Source organism: Phacochoerus africanus, chromosome 7, assembly GCF_016906955.1.
Source record: "Phacochoerus africanus isolate WHEZ1 chromosome 7, ROS_Pafr_v1, whole genome shotgun sequence".
NCBI lineage: Eukaryota > Metazoa > Chordata > Mammalia > Artiodactyla > Suidae > Phacochoerus > Phacochoerus africanus.
This window is the reverse complement of record NC_062550.1, coordinates 28,571,541-28,587,145: the sequence shown is the minus strand read 5'-3', so window position 1 is coordinate 28,587,145 and position 15,605 is coordinate 28,571,541.

The window sequence follows — 15,605 nt, the reverse complement described above, 5'->3', positions numbered from 1 at the left end:
GTGTATATAAAAGCAGTAGTTATTGAATTACATAATCTATAAAAAATTGGAATATGTTTTTAAAAATGCAGTTTGGGAGTCCCCTATAAGACATTATGGGAGTTCTGTTGTGGCTCAGTGGAAACATCTGAATAGCACCCAAGATGACTCAAGTTAGATCCCTGGCCTTGCTCAGTAGGTTAAGGATCTGGCGTTGCCATGAGCTGGTTGAGCTGTGGTGTAGGTCTCAGATGCAGCTCGGATCCCATGTTGCTGTGGCTGTGGTGTAGGCCGGCAGCTGTAGCTCCGACTCGACCCCTAGCCTGGAACTTCCATATGCCGCATGTGCGGCCCTAAAAAATAAATAAATACCTTATAATTCAGTAAGTCTTAGGAGAGGTTCAGAAACCTGTATTGTTTAATAGGTACTCTAGATAACTCTAATACAGAACCCCATGTGTCTTACTTAAACATCCATCAAACATTATATTTCTAATAAATTTGTGTGTGTGTGTGTGTGTGTGTGTATGTGTACCATAGCCCAGTGTTATAAAGTGAGTAAAGATGAAAGTGTACTGTTAAATTTAGGCAAAGGAGGTTTTCTTCTCATTTATTTGCCCACTTCTCTCTACAACTATTGAGGAATAATAGAGATCTTATTAGCTGGTTGTTTTATTGGTCATTACTCCTGATTGAATATTGAGTGTGTCTAGGTCTGGCCTTTTAAAGCATTGCAGGAAAACTCTGCTCAAAAAGAGCAGCCCCAGGAAGTCATCATAAAGTCTCTACTTGACCTATTTATTACGAGTCTTTATCTCTGAAATTGGGTGGCAAGGAGGAGAAGAGAGAGAGAAAAGTAAAGGATTAGCCATTTGTGGACTTTAGATGGCTCCTCAGTTTGATCCCCCTCTGTTTCTTCCCCATAGATACTCAATCTGCATTAGAAAAATTTCTGTCAAAGGAGTTCCCATGGTGGCTCAGTGGTTGACGAATCCGACCAGGAACCATGAGTTTGCGGGCTCAATCCCTGGCCTTGCTCAGTGGGTTAAGGATCCAGCGTTACCACGAGCTGTGGTGTAGGTTGCAGACTCGGCTTGGATCCCAAGTTGCTGTGGCTCTGGCGTAGGCCTGTGGCTACAGCTCCAATTCAACCCCTAGCCTGGGAACCGTCATATGCTGTGGGAGTGGCCCTAGAAAAGGCAAAAAGACAAAAAAAAAAGAAAAAGAAAAAAGAAAAGAAAAGAAAAATTTCCATCATGGATGTAGAATTCAAATGCCCACAGTGTGTATGATACACAAGGGATTACAGTTTATCAGTGGACGGCAACAGAGGAAGTATGGCCCTCATCATTTGGGGAATGGTTCATTTTTCTGAGTTGAAAGGAAAGAAAATGAATGAATTAATCACATAGCCAAAGGCTATAACAAAAGACATATGCACCTTGGATGAGAGAACCAGGTTGGTCCAGAAATTGTGGAGGGACTATCATTTAATGTTTGAAATAAACTATGTGCTACTGTTCAGAGATCATTCAGTGTACTGAGAGTTGCAGAAGGCAAATGAAAGAGAATAGATATAACTCTTCTTTTTTAAAATTGAAGTATAGGAGTTCCTGTTGTGGCTCAGTGGTTAATGAGCCCGACTAATATCTCTGAGGATGCAGGTCAATCCCTGTCCTTGCTCAATGGGTTAAGGATCTGGCGTTGCCATGAGCTACAGTGTAGGTTGCAGATGCAGCTCAGATCCCGCATTGCTATGGCTATGGTGTAGGCCAGCGGCTACAGCTCCGATTCAACCCCTAATTAAAATTAATTAAAATTGAAGTATAATTGACATACAACATTTGTCTCAGTTGTACAACTTAATGATTCCATATTTATATATATTCTGAAATGATCATCAAAATAAGTTAACATTTGTCAGCATGCATCATTACAAAATTTTTATCATTTAATGAAAGCTTTTAAGATTTGCTCTCTTAGCAACTTTAAATGTACAATACAGTGTTATTACCCAGTCACCATGCTCTTGGTTATATCCCCATGACATATTTATTTTACAGTTGGAAGTTTGTACCTTTTGACCCCCTCCACAGCCATTTCACCCTGTGCCTCTCCTCTGACCACCACAAATCTGTCCTCTGCATATATGAGCATGTTGTTTTGTTTTGTTTTGTTTTGGGGGGGGTATTTTTGTTTGTTTTTTTGTTTGTGTCTGTTTTAGTTTTAAGATTCCAGGAGTTCCTGTTGTGGCTCTCTTGATCCATGGCCTGATTCAGTAGGTTAAGGATGTGGTATTGCTGTAAGCTGTGGTGTAGTACACAGATGCGCCTCAGATCCTGTGTTGCTGTGGCTGTCATAGGCCGGCAGCTGTAGCTCCGATTCTACCTCTAGCCTGGGAACCTCCATATGACACAGGCACAGCCCCAAAAAAGCAAATAATAATAATAGGATTCCATATATGAGTAAGATCATACAGTATGTGTCTTTGTCTGACTTATGGCACTTAGCATTAATTCCCTTCAGGTCCATCCATGTTGACACAAATTCAAAGTTTCATTCTGTGTTATGGCTAAATAATATTCCATTGTGTATATATGTGTATGTGTGTATAAATATATATTACAACACTTGTGTTGTTTCCATGTCTTGGCTGCTGTAAACAATGCTGCAGTGAACATAGGGGTTCATATGTCTTTTCAAATTAGCATTTTTGTTTTCTTTGAATAAATACCCAGAAGCTGGATTTCTGGATCAACATGGTAGTTCTTTTTAAATTTTTTTGAAGAATCTCCATACTGTTTTCCATAGTGGTTTCCACCATGGAAGTTTTTAATATTTGTATTAATTTGATTTTATCCTAAAAGTAAATACAAGGTATCTGGGATAGAGATCAAAATTATTGCAATAACTATGCCAGTTTTTCCCACATCCAGTGCTGAAACTCTGAGAGCCAGAGGTTACACCTGCACAGGTTGGGTCTGTTCTGCAAGACAAATCTCCTGAAATTAAATCTGGGCGTTTATATAGGTTACAAGCTTCCCTCTTAGTGAGAAAGGGAGTAAATCTTTGTTCTCTAGTTATTTGCACCTCAGTGGAATGTAAATAACTAGTTGCCTGTCTCTGCTTTCACTTCCCTTTGAAATGTACACACATAGGGAGAGAACTCTTTCCCCAGAGATTTCCAGCTTTTCAACCACTCTTTAGCCTCCATGCTTCTCATCCTTTAACCCAAGCCCTAGGAACATTTACTCAGAAAGTCCTAACTATGCATAATGATGAAAACATTCACTTCTTGATTATAATTATTTCTATTGGAAATGGCCAACCATTCAGCTGACAATGTGAAATCCACCACTTTCATTTTACCAACATTGTTCTCACTGGAACTGAGCCAGTAGTCAGCTTTCTGTCCTTATTTACTTGAGTTTAGAGTTGTCTTCCCAGGTACCTCAAGATCAATAAGCCCAGTTCCTAAAGTCATAGTTAACTTTCCAAAACCTACTCCTTATTCAGCATCCTTAACTTCAGTAAATGACATCACCATCCACCCATGTTCTCAGGCCAGAAAACTGGGTGTTAGTTTGACACCAACCCTTTCCTCACCACCAATAAAACACCAACTCAACTACAGCCATGTCTCTACGTCTCCATTCAAGCCACTTACATTTCTTGGGTGTCTATTGCAAAAGGATCCCAATTAATGCATTACTCTTATCCCAAAATCTGTTCTGCAACTCAAGTAATATTTGCAAAACAACTTTTTTTTGGAAGTTCCCAGGTTAGGAGTAGTCAGTCAGAGCTATAGCTGCTAGCTGACCTACACCACAGCCACAGCAACACCAGATCCAAGCAGTGTCTGCGACCTACACTACAGCTTATGGCAACACCGGATCTTTAACCCACTGAGCAGGGCCAGGGATTAAACTCGCATCCTCATGGAAACTAGTCAGGTTCATTTCTGCTGAACCACAAGGGGAACTCCACAAAACAACTTTTACATGTCACTTACCTAAAACCCTTTATGGCGTCCCACTACCTTCAGGAAGTTCACTCGTGGTCAGATTGACTAGCACAGCCCCTTGAAATCTAGATAGAACTGAGATACTCAATATTTATCAACTTTCTTGACCTTTTATTTTGGTCTCACCATCTCTAGACCTTAGTCTTTGCCTTCTTAATCAGAGTACAAAACTCAGCCTCTTTAGATCTTGTAACCAAACATTCCCTACAACAACCATTGAGAAGCAATATAGTACAGTAATTAAGAGCAGAAGCTCTAGGAGTTCCCTCATGGCTCAGTGGGTTAAATATCTGGTGTTATCACTGCTATGCCATAGGCTCAATCACTGGCCTGGCAACTTCTGCATGCAACAGATGTGGCTAAAAAAACAAACTAGAGCTGAAGTTCTAGCAATAAACTTTCTGAATTTAAATTTACCTGCTTTCCATGTATATGACCTTGGACAAATGAATTAATCTTCCTGTGCCACAGTTTCCTCATCTGTAAGCGAAGAAAACAATGTACCTAAATTTGCTATGATGAATAAATTAATTAGTACATACAAAGAATTTAGAATTGATTTGGACACATAGTAAATATTCAGTTAATGTCAGCTATTTTGTTTATTGTCAGAGCTTACAAGCAGGCATCTTTTGCTTAGTATAGTATTTTTGTAAAAAATAAGAAATATATATTTAGATATATATTTGATCTCAGGTATCCATAGTCCTCAATGCATCTAATTCTTTTATTTCTGTCTCAGCCAACCTTATTCATAAATATTACTTCCCTTGCCCGTGGTTTTTATCTTCCAATATTGGTATAATTGATGTTACTTGAGATTTTTTGGAAAAGGCTGAGGAAGGGTTTACAGCAATATGGGTAATTTTTAATGGAAGAGCAAGCTATAGAGCTTCAAAAATCTCACCTAGTCTTAGACACTTACCATCTTGTTGGTTCCTTTCTTTCCCTCTCCCATATCTTCTTTTCTTTTTTGATTAATCTTTAAAATTCTGATTATTCTTCTGTTATGCAGAGAAATATCCCATCAGTAATCCTGTTCATTTTAGAGGATTCCTTTTTTTATGCTCCTCCCTCTCCATGTACTGAGGAACCTGCAGGGCCACTAGAATGTGCCCACCTGGAGCCAGTAATCTTACTTTAGATGATGCTCTTGTACCCAGGGCTACCATGCTAACTTTCAGAGATTGGGTGGGCTTATTGTCCCCAGGATAATTGGCATAAACACCAAAATTTGAAGTGTCTATATGATTTATACAAGATTCCTCATAATATGGGTAGGACAAGATGGGGGACAGTTTGAAAATGGAAAGTGGGACCCAAACATTGCCTCTCTCTGTGCCCATCACATTCCAGTAAAGAATTTCCAGAGAGCCAAAGGACCCAACTTCAAACTTATTTCTTTAACCTACTGTGAAGATATACTTATCAAGGTTAGAATATATTTTTTACTAGTTTGTTAGCTTGATTTACAACTTTTAAATATCTAGACATATGGTATGTAATGGATGTAAAACCTGCAAATGTTAAGCTCTGGCCTGCACCCCACTTCTTTTAAACCTTGGACCCCAACCAACACAGAGGTCCCTGACGTCGCAGGGAAATTTGCCTTCTACTCCAAGAACTTTTCACAGTTTTGTTTTGCATTTTTATTTCAAACAAGGACATTTTTATGCCTACTAAAATTTCTTTATTTTTAATTGAAGTATAGTTGATTTACAATGTCATATGTTTATGGTATACAGCAAAGTGATTCATATATATATATAAACTATATCAAATATATATATTCTCTTCCATTAAGATATTGGATATAGTTCCCTGTGCTATGCAATAGGACTTGTTTATCCATTCTATACATAATAGTTTGCATCTGCGAATTCCAAACTCCCAATCCAACCCTCCCCTACCCTCTCTTCTTGGCAACCACAAGTCTGATCTCTGTGTCTGTTAGAATTTCTGATGCTAGCTTGAAGGTAACAAACTATTTTCAGATCATTCTTATACAATAAAGACCAAAGTCTGAAACAGGGGCTGTGGAGGTCTGTGTACTTTGTTACCTACATAACTTATGATCCTAGTTTCAGACCATTTTCCTCCTAGTTCTCACTACCCTGGCCATGCTGAGCATTGCTCAGCAACTTAAACACAGCCTGCTCTTGCCCACCTCAGGGCCTTTGACTATGCTATTATTTCTGAATTGTTCTTCGTCTCCTCTTACTTATCTTAGTTAAATCTGCTCAAATTTAAGGGCTTAGGGTAAATGTACTCAGGTTAAATGTACTTAGGTTAAAAACCTTCTGAGATTAGATTCACGTTGTTCTTGTTTCTTCTTCCCTTCATCCCTTAGAGTCTCTTTCAGTTTAATCCCACAGTTAACTACTGTCTGTTTATTCCTCTACAAGAGTGATTTCATACCTATTTGTACATCAGGTTATTTCCAGTTTCTAGAGTATTACTTTCCACATAAGAAGCTTTCAATAAATACGTGTTGACGGACTTGCTAGCAGCTCAGTGTTTTTCAAGTTTATATAATAATGAATACATCCCTATAGCCTAGTAATGTGTGAAAGGCTGGTGTGCAGAACCCTTTATCATGAGTTATATATTTCAACTTTGAAATTTCTTCCTAAGTGATTCCATTCAAGCAACAAGAATAATTATTTGAGGATTTTAAACACTTGGAGCCCTGCAGCGAGTTTGTTTCACAATATTATCTTCACTTAAAAACAAGTGTGGCCTCTCTTCCCAAATGTTTCAGCACTATGTGCTAGTGCATTAAAAAAAGAAAAAAACAAAAAACTAAAAACTTCCATTACTTAGAGACAGACTGTGGGGCTGTAGGCCAAATCTGCCCTTTGTATATTATTCTTTGACTGACTTTAGCTCAGCCTAATCCTTATCTTATCAATTCTGTGACCCAGTTTGCATAATTTTCCTAAGATAAAATCATGTTTATAATGGGTGACTAAAATGTCATTGGTTAACTCTGTCATCAATAGTTCAGGAATGCTTGCTCCGTCCTTGGGGAATAAATTCTGAGAATGGATGAATTTTTCAAGGGGCTAACTTTCTCTGAAAAGTACTTACATCATGTTTTTTTCTATTTGTGTCTTTAAAACAAGGAAAGGACATAACTATGTGTTGACATGTGTATGTTACTGTGCTTTACGGCCTGTACCCCAGGGAGTTAAAAAGTATTCTGAGAAGTTCTCTGAGGTAGAAAGAGAATGCAGACTGTATATATGGTCCATGTATAATTATGATCTTTGTTCAGGCTGCTGTAGCAGAATCCCATAGACTAGTTGACTTAACATTTATTTCTCACAGTTGTGGAAGCTGGAAGTCTGAGATCAAGATGCCAGCATGATCAGGTTTGTGGTGAGAGTCCTCTTCCTGGTTCACAGATGTCTGCCTTCTTGTACCTTCACAAGGTAGAGAAAGGGAGATCATCTCTCAGTATCTTTGGTATCTCTTCTTATGAGGACACAAAGCCCATAAATTAGGGCTCCACTCTCATGACCTAATTACCTACCAGAAGCCCAACTTTCAAAGCAATCATATTGGAAACTAGAACTTTAACATATGAATTTGCAGGGAAGGGAGGCATATTCAGTCCATAGCACACATGCACATGTGTTTGTGTGTGTGTGTGTGTGTGTGTGTGTGTGTGTAAGTCAATTTAGGTAATCCATCAACTAGGAACTATTATTATGAGTAAACTAGGTGAAGAGGTTAAGTTCCTTGCTCAAGTTCACAAATTATTTTCAGCCAAGGAAAATTTTATCTCAAATAAGATTATCACTATTGGTATTATTATCCGTACTACTGTGGGCTCTCAAGCTCTGTGTCCTTTGCATAACAGCAGTTTAAAACCAGGTAGCCTAGCACCAGAGTCCCTGTGCTTAAGTACCAGTCTTTACTTTGCCATCTGCTGGGAAGGAAAGAGTGTTGGGATCTGTTAGCAAAACCTCCTCTCCCTATGAGAGCGAGAATGTTTGTATGTTTGCACTCATAACAAGTGTGGTCGGACCCGGTGTGCTAGTCTTTTGAAACCAAATTGTGCCCTTATCTTTGACTCTTTAGGCAACAAGAGCAACAGTTCCCATTAAGATGTGAGAAGTAGGGAGAAAGTCGCTTAGTTGGGGTGAGGATAAAGAGTTATTCTTTCAAAGGTAAAGAGTTATTCTTTCAAAATTTTACTTAATATTTACTAGATAGCCAACATAGGACTAGCTGTTTCATTCATAAATGTTGCATTCATACTGAATAAGTTTTTATTAGCATTTTCTAAACGAAAAACAAACTGATGTTCAGAGAGTGTAGGTGACGTCTGAGATCACAGCTCTAGTAAGTGGTTCAGAAGGCATACAGATAACGGATATAGAGTTTCATACTCCAAAATCATTGTTCCTTTTTTTTTTTTAATTTGCTTGAATCTAAAATAGCCCTTTCATTCATTTTCAGTGGTTAACACACACTAATGATGAGCCTTGTATGTGACAGACACCCTGCAGGATTCTGGAGATTAATTCATTTTAAAGGCATTAGACACTTCTGACTGTCACAGAGTTTGTAGTCTATTAATTATCACTCATTCAAAAAGACTTCTGAACTCCTACTATGTGTCAGGCACAATGCAGATAAAAAGAATCAAAAAGATAAATGTGATTCTTGTCCTCTGGATTATATTCTAATAGAAAAGACATTCTAAAATAGTTAACAGACTTAATAGCAATAAAATAATCTCACATGGGAATTTTTTAAAAGGATATGTGCTGGATGCTGAGCAAAAGAGTAATTATCCTTTAAGGGTGTCATCAGAAATGATATCTGTGAAGAGAAAACATTTGTTTTAATCTCAGATATTACAACTTGGATGAGTGTTTATTATCTATAATTTACTTTAATATGCTTTGAGTTTCATAGTGTAATATATTTGTATATAAGTTAACCTGCAGCTTTTCTCTAGGGTAGTTGTTAACATTTGAAGTATCTTAATTAGGAATCCATACACCAAATGTCATTAAATTAACATTTGAAAAAATTGTAATTACCTTTCTATATTCCATAAGGAACTATGGACAGATTTCAAATATTGATATTTAAATTTGTAAAAGAAGATTTATTAATTAGAAAAGTAATTCTAGAAGTAATTTTTAATAATTAAGTAATGTTAAAGATAAATGGCTAGAAATATTATGTGGTGCCTAATTTTTCATGAATGGGGTAGAATAATCTGAAGAACCCAGAAACCTAATATCTTCAGAGTAACTCTTTAAATCTAGAAATATTTCTACATGAGTATTCTGCTTCCAGAGTTTAACAAATCTGTATATTAGTGCATTATTGCATTGTAGTGAATTCTTCATAAAAAAATATATAACTGCCTGAAAGAACAGGGCTGATATATCACCAACTTAGTATCAGTTTAACTATACTATAACTATATATGTACATGTGTACACATTATATGTATGTACATGTTTGTATACATGTAATTCATATATGTATACATATATATGTATATACATACATACATATGTGAATAATAAGAGGTATGTATATAGCAGGACTCAGTTGGAGAAAATTTGCTTGAAAACACCCAGGTAATACAATTTTGAGGAGGAAACTGAAAGCTCCAGCCACCTACATTTGTAGAAGCTATTGCTATCAAGCTATTATTATCAAAATAATCTAAACAGCCAAACTGAATAAAATTGCCTTGTAATGATGTGAAAGGAAAATTATTTTCACCATTTATCTCTAATTTATTGAATCTTACTCATGAAGTTTCACCAGTTTATTAACAAGAAATAAAAATTAAAATTAAACACATGATGTTGACTTTGCACATTTATGGAAAAGTGGCATTTACCAAATAATCATCATATTGATATGTGTCATTTATTAGTGATTGCTTGTCAGGATTTTATATATCCACTTTGATAATTTTAACACATATTTTTCCTATTTTGCTCCTTTTGGCCATTAGCAAATAAAATTATGCTGTTAAAAAATATAAGTTCTGAAGTTCCTGGTGTAGCTCAGCAGGTTAGTCTCCCATGAGGGTATGGTTCAACCCCTGGCCTTGCTCAGTGTGTTAAGGATCTGGCACTGCTGCAAGCTGCAGCGTAGGTTACAAGTGCTGCTCAGATCTGAAGTTGCTGTGGCCATGGCATAGGCCGGCAGCTGGAGCTCTGATTCAACCCCTATCCTGGGAACTTCCATAAAGTTCCTTCGATAGACTTCCATAAAGCCCTAAAAATAAAGTAAAATAAAATAAAATACAAATTCCCTATCAATCTTTCTCCTATTGTTTTAGCATTCACTGATGATCATAAGCCAGCCATTTTTCATTAGGTAAAAGTTATTTATTAAGTGCCAAGGATCAGTCTACACTGACTTAACTTCAAGGGAGATTTTAGCTGGGTTCCTAAGGACTACATATGCAGGCAAGCACTGCACTGTTTAATTAATAGCCAACCTCCCAGCCCTTGCCTAATGGAATTTCATTCTTTTGTTAATATAATGGAGTTTGAGTTACTTTTTAATGACCTTACGCAATTGGCTCTTCCCATTAGAGAGCAACACTCTTTGCTATATATTATTTTTATGCATCTGTAATGCAGTTTGTGTCTTGAAAGCACTTTATATTTTGCCTTTCATTATTTAGCTATTATTTTGTAATCCTGCTTTCTACAAGGCAAAGCCTGCAGCCAGATGTATAAATAAATCAGAAAGTAGTCCACACTTGAGTTGAGGAAGACACAAAAATTCAAGTGAAAGCAGCATATGAAGTAGTTTCAACTAGTGATAATCTGCAAAGAAAATGAAAATGTCTTGATAGAATGAAGGCTAACTTGGAGATAGATGGGATAGTCCCTGTAACTCCGTCTGATGGGGGCACAATGGAGCTGAAACCTAAGTTGAAAAGGAATCACACAAAGGCACCAGAAGAGCATCTCAAGCAGAGAGAAGAACCATTGAAAAGATCCTAAAGTAAGAGTGAGTATAGCCAAGACATGGAAACATCTAAGGTGCCCATCAACAGACAGTTACTTCAGAAGATATGGTACATATGCACAATGGAATATTACTCAGCTATATAAAAGAAGGAAATAATGCCATTTGCTGCAGCATGGATGGACATAGAAATATCATACTAAGTGAAGTAAGTTAGACAGAGAAAGACAAATGCCATATGAGATCACTAATATGGGGACTCTAAGTAACAATAACAAAAAATGATACTAAAGAACTTACAAAACAGAAACAGACTCAAAGATTTTGAAACCAAATTTATGGTTACCAAAGGGGAAATGTGGGGTGGGATGAATAAATTAGGGGGTTGGAATGGATATATACACACTACTATATATAAAATTGATAAGTAACAAGGACTCACTATATAGCATGGTGTAATCTACTCAATACTGTATAATAATCTCTATGGGAAAGGAATCTGAAAAGGAATGGCTATATGTATGTGTATAACTGATTTACCTTGCTGTATACCTGAAATTAACATGACTTTCTAAGTCAACTATCCTCCAAAAAATTTATTTAAAAAAAGAAGATATGGTACATATATACAATGGAATATTACTCACCCATAAAAGGAATGAAATAATGCTATGTTCAGCAAGATGGATGGACCTAGAAAATATTATACTTAGTGAAATAATTCAGAAAAAAAAAGAATACTATATGATATCACCTATATGTGGAATCTAAAAATAATACAAATGAATCTATATACAAAATAAAAATAGAGACATAGAAAACAAATTTATGGCTACCAGAAGGGAAAAGGAAGGACTTGGGGATAAATTAGGAATATGGGATTAATAGATACAAATTACTATACATAAAATAGATAAGCAACAAGGATTTACTATGTAATACAGGGAACCATATGCAATATCTTATAATAATCTATAATGCAAAATAATCTGAAAAATCTCTTTGCTGCATACCTGAAACTAACACAATATTGTAAATCAACTCTAGTTCAACTTTTTTTTTTAAAGAATGAATTTGGTTATTTGTTCTTTGAAAACATGAGACAAGATCAATGTGTCTTTCTAGTATTCTTAGTGAGGGTAGAATTGTATTAAATATCATCAGTGAAGTTCCCATTGTGGCTCAGTGGGTTAAGAATCTGGCTAGTATCCAGGGGTATGTGGGTTCAACCCTTGGCCTCGTTCAGCAGGTTAAGGATCCTGCATTGCTGCAGGCTGTGGTGTCGGTCACAGACACGGCTCGGATCTGGCGTGTTGCTATGGCTGTGGCATAGGCCAACAGTTTCAGGTCTGATTAGACCCCTAGTCCAGGAACTTCATATGCCACAGGTGTGGTCTGAAAAAGAAAAATATATAAATATCATTAGTGGGTAAGAACCACATTATATAGGTCTTTCAGTGGAGGCCTTGTTGAAGAATTTGAACTTTGTTTGAATTATCATGAAAATTAATTGTAAGGTTTGACTATCTGGTCACATGATCTTATCTACGTTGTTAAAAGACTAACACCTTCTGCAGCTCAATACCAAAAAAACAACCCCATCAAAAAATGGGCAGAAGATCTAAACAGACAGTTCTCCAAAGAAGACATACAGATGGCCAAGAAACAGATGAAAAGATGTCCAACATCACTCATTCTTAGAGAAATGCAAATCAAAACCACTATGAGGTGCCACCTTCCACCAGCCAGAATGGCCATCATCCAAAAGTCTACAAACAATAAGTGCTGGAGAGGGTGTAGAGAATAAGGAACCCTAGTACACTGTTGGTGGGACTGTAAATTGGTGCAACCACTGTGGAAAACTGTATGGAGATGCCTCAGAAAACTAAACATAGAACTACCATTTGATCCAGCAATCACACTCCTGGGCATCTATCCAGAGAAAACCATGACTCACAAAGACACATGCACCCACATGTTCACTGCAGCACTATTCACAATAGCCAAGACATGGAAACCACCTAAATGTCCATCGACAGAGGAGTGGTTCAAGAAGAGGTGGTACATATACACAATGGAATATTGCTCAACCATTAAAAGGAACGAAATACCAGCATTCTTAGCAACATGTATGGACCTAAAAATTATCATGGTAAGTGAAGTCAGCCAGACAATGAGACACCAACATCCAATGCTTTCACTGACATGTGGAATCTGAAAAAAGGACAGACTGAACTTCTTTGCAGAATGGATACTGATTCACAGACTTTGAAAAACTTATGGTCTCCAAAGGAGACAGTTTGGGGGGTGGGGGGGGTACGCTGGGTTTGTAGGTTGGAAAGCCTATAAAATTGGATTGTGATGATCATTGTGCAACTATAAATGTAATAAATTCATTGAGAAAAAAAAAAGAGACTAAGACTGGTGAGCTGTACAGAAAGGATCCAGGAAGACTGAAGGACAAGAGTAGAATTAGAATGATTAAAGGAGAAGATATCTGCATTATTCCAGGGAAGAGAGCGTGGGTTTCTGAGAGATTGGGTGGAGCCAGTGCTGACAAAAGCACTCCTTTAGCCAACATTGAAGACTTCCCTTTTAGTGAAGGTAGTTAAGGATTCAGCATTGTCACTGTTGTGGCTCGTTTTCTAGTCCCGGCCCAGGAACTTCCACATGCTGTGGGTTCAGCCAAAAAGAAAAAACAAAACAAAAAAACCTGGTGATATCATTTTTGTTTGAAAACAGGACTGGAGAGTAAATAGAATCGAAAGTAATATTTGTTATAGCAGTGGTTTCAAAGGGTATCTTTAATGTCATGATAAAATCGAAGTTTGTGTTTAAATAAATTTAAAGACCCTCGGGTTAAATAACCTTAAATATACTATTTTAGTTTTAAGGTATTACTATATTTTTTCCTAAGGTACCTCCAGAGGACCTGATTTTGCTTATGTGTACTATGACTTTGAGTGGGAAGGAGAGTGTTTTTGTGGGGTTTTTTTCTAATTTTTCTAAAATTTTTAATAATAAACACAGTTTTGAAGACACTATATTTTGAAGGACCATACTTGGGGAGATACTAAGATACATTATCTCTCAGGACTTCCTTTCTTCAAGATTGTGTTACTATCACTTGTTCAATAAATGAATTGAATGTGGGTGTCGAAGGTAAAATATTGTCAAGATTTGTTGCTATGATCATTAAAAAGGAAGAAGTTATGGCTCTTGCCCTCAAGGAACTTGAAATTAGTTACTTTGGGCACTTCAAAGTTATCCCCCAAAATCCTTACAGAGGTGCTTTTATCCACCCCAGTGTCCTGGCAGAATCACCCTCTGAATAGCGTATAGCCAAGGATTATTTCAACAAAATGGGAAGGGCCCAGGGTACAACTCAGACTTGTCAAATATCAACATTCCCCAGACAAATCACATCTGCTACAAACATCCTCATCAACAACCTTGAAGCTAAGGAAGTGACGTTATTAGACCTTTCTAAGATTAGACAATGAGATTAAAAAACAAAAAGAAATGAAGATAATCAACTTCAGGGTTCCCCTTGTGGCTCAGCAGAACAAACCCGACTAGTATCCATGAGGATGTGGGTTCGATCCCTGGCCTCACTCAGTAGATTAATGATCCAGTGTTGCTGTGAGCTGTGGTGTAGGTTGCAGACTCAGCTTAGATCCCTAGTTGCTGTAGCTGTGGTGGAGACTGGCAGCTACAGCTCTGATTAGACCCATAGCCTGGGAGCTTCCATATGACACTGGTGTGGCCCTAAAAAGACCAAAAAAAAAAAAAAAAGAAAAGAAAAGGAAATCAATACTTCATTTTCACACATTGGCCTATCATCACAGTGGCTTCAACCCCTGAGCTGAACTTAAAATCAGAATCTCTAACATCACTCCCCTTCTTAATGAGCAGAACCGAGGTGACAGACAAGCAGTTGCCATTTACTCCAACGCTTTGACTTGTCTTGTCTATGTGCCCCACTCAGCATTCAGAAGACACACCACCACTAACAAGTGCTTATAGCCTCCTCCGTCTTCAGAAGACATAACTGTTTTCCTCTGAGAGAGAATTCATATATAGTGTATGGTCTGAAGAAAAATGAATCAGCATGAAACATCCCAGAAATGCCAGGGAAATGGGAAGATGAGGAAAGATTATAAACTTATAAAATCAGCCTGAAGTATGCCCTCTAGTTATGAAATGGTGCTCTTGAGGGCTGATGAGCAATGGTAAGATCCTGAGTGTTAATGACTGCTGCAGCCAAACATAAAGTGGCCCAGAGCAAGAGCTGTACCTGTGGGAGCTGAGGCATCTGTAGGGTAATCCGTTCATCTATTTCAGACATTCTCCAGGTGTGGTCCTGGACAAGCAGCCTCAGCATCACCTAGCAACATGTTAGAAGGGCAAATTCTTGCTCCCAGCCCACCACCGCAGACCAATTAAAACAAATTCTGTGGGTGGAGCTCAGGGATCTGCATTTTAACCCTCCCAGTGGTTTTTTATGAACTCTCAAATCTGAGAATAATTCATTTATCCAAATCTTTGCAACAATCAGCATGGTAATGTCTTTTGTCAGAAAATCCTCCCATGAAACTTCCTGTTCCATTTCACATGCCTTGTCTGCTGATGGCAG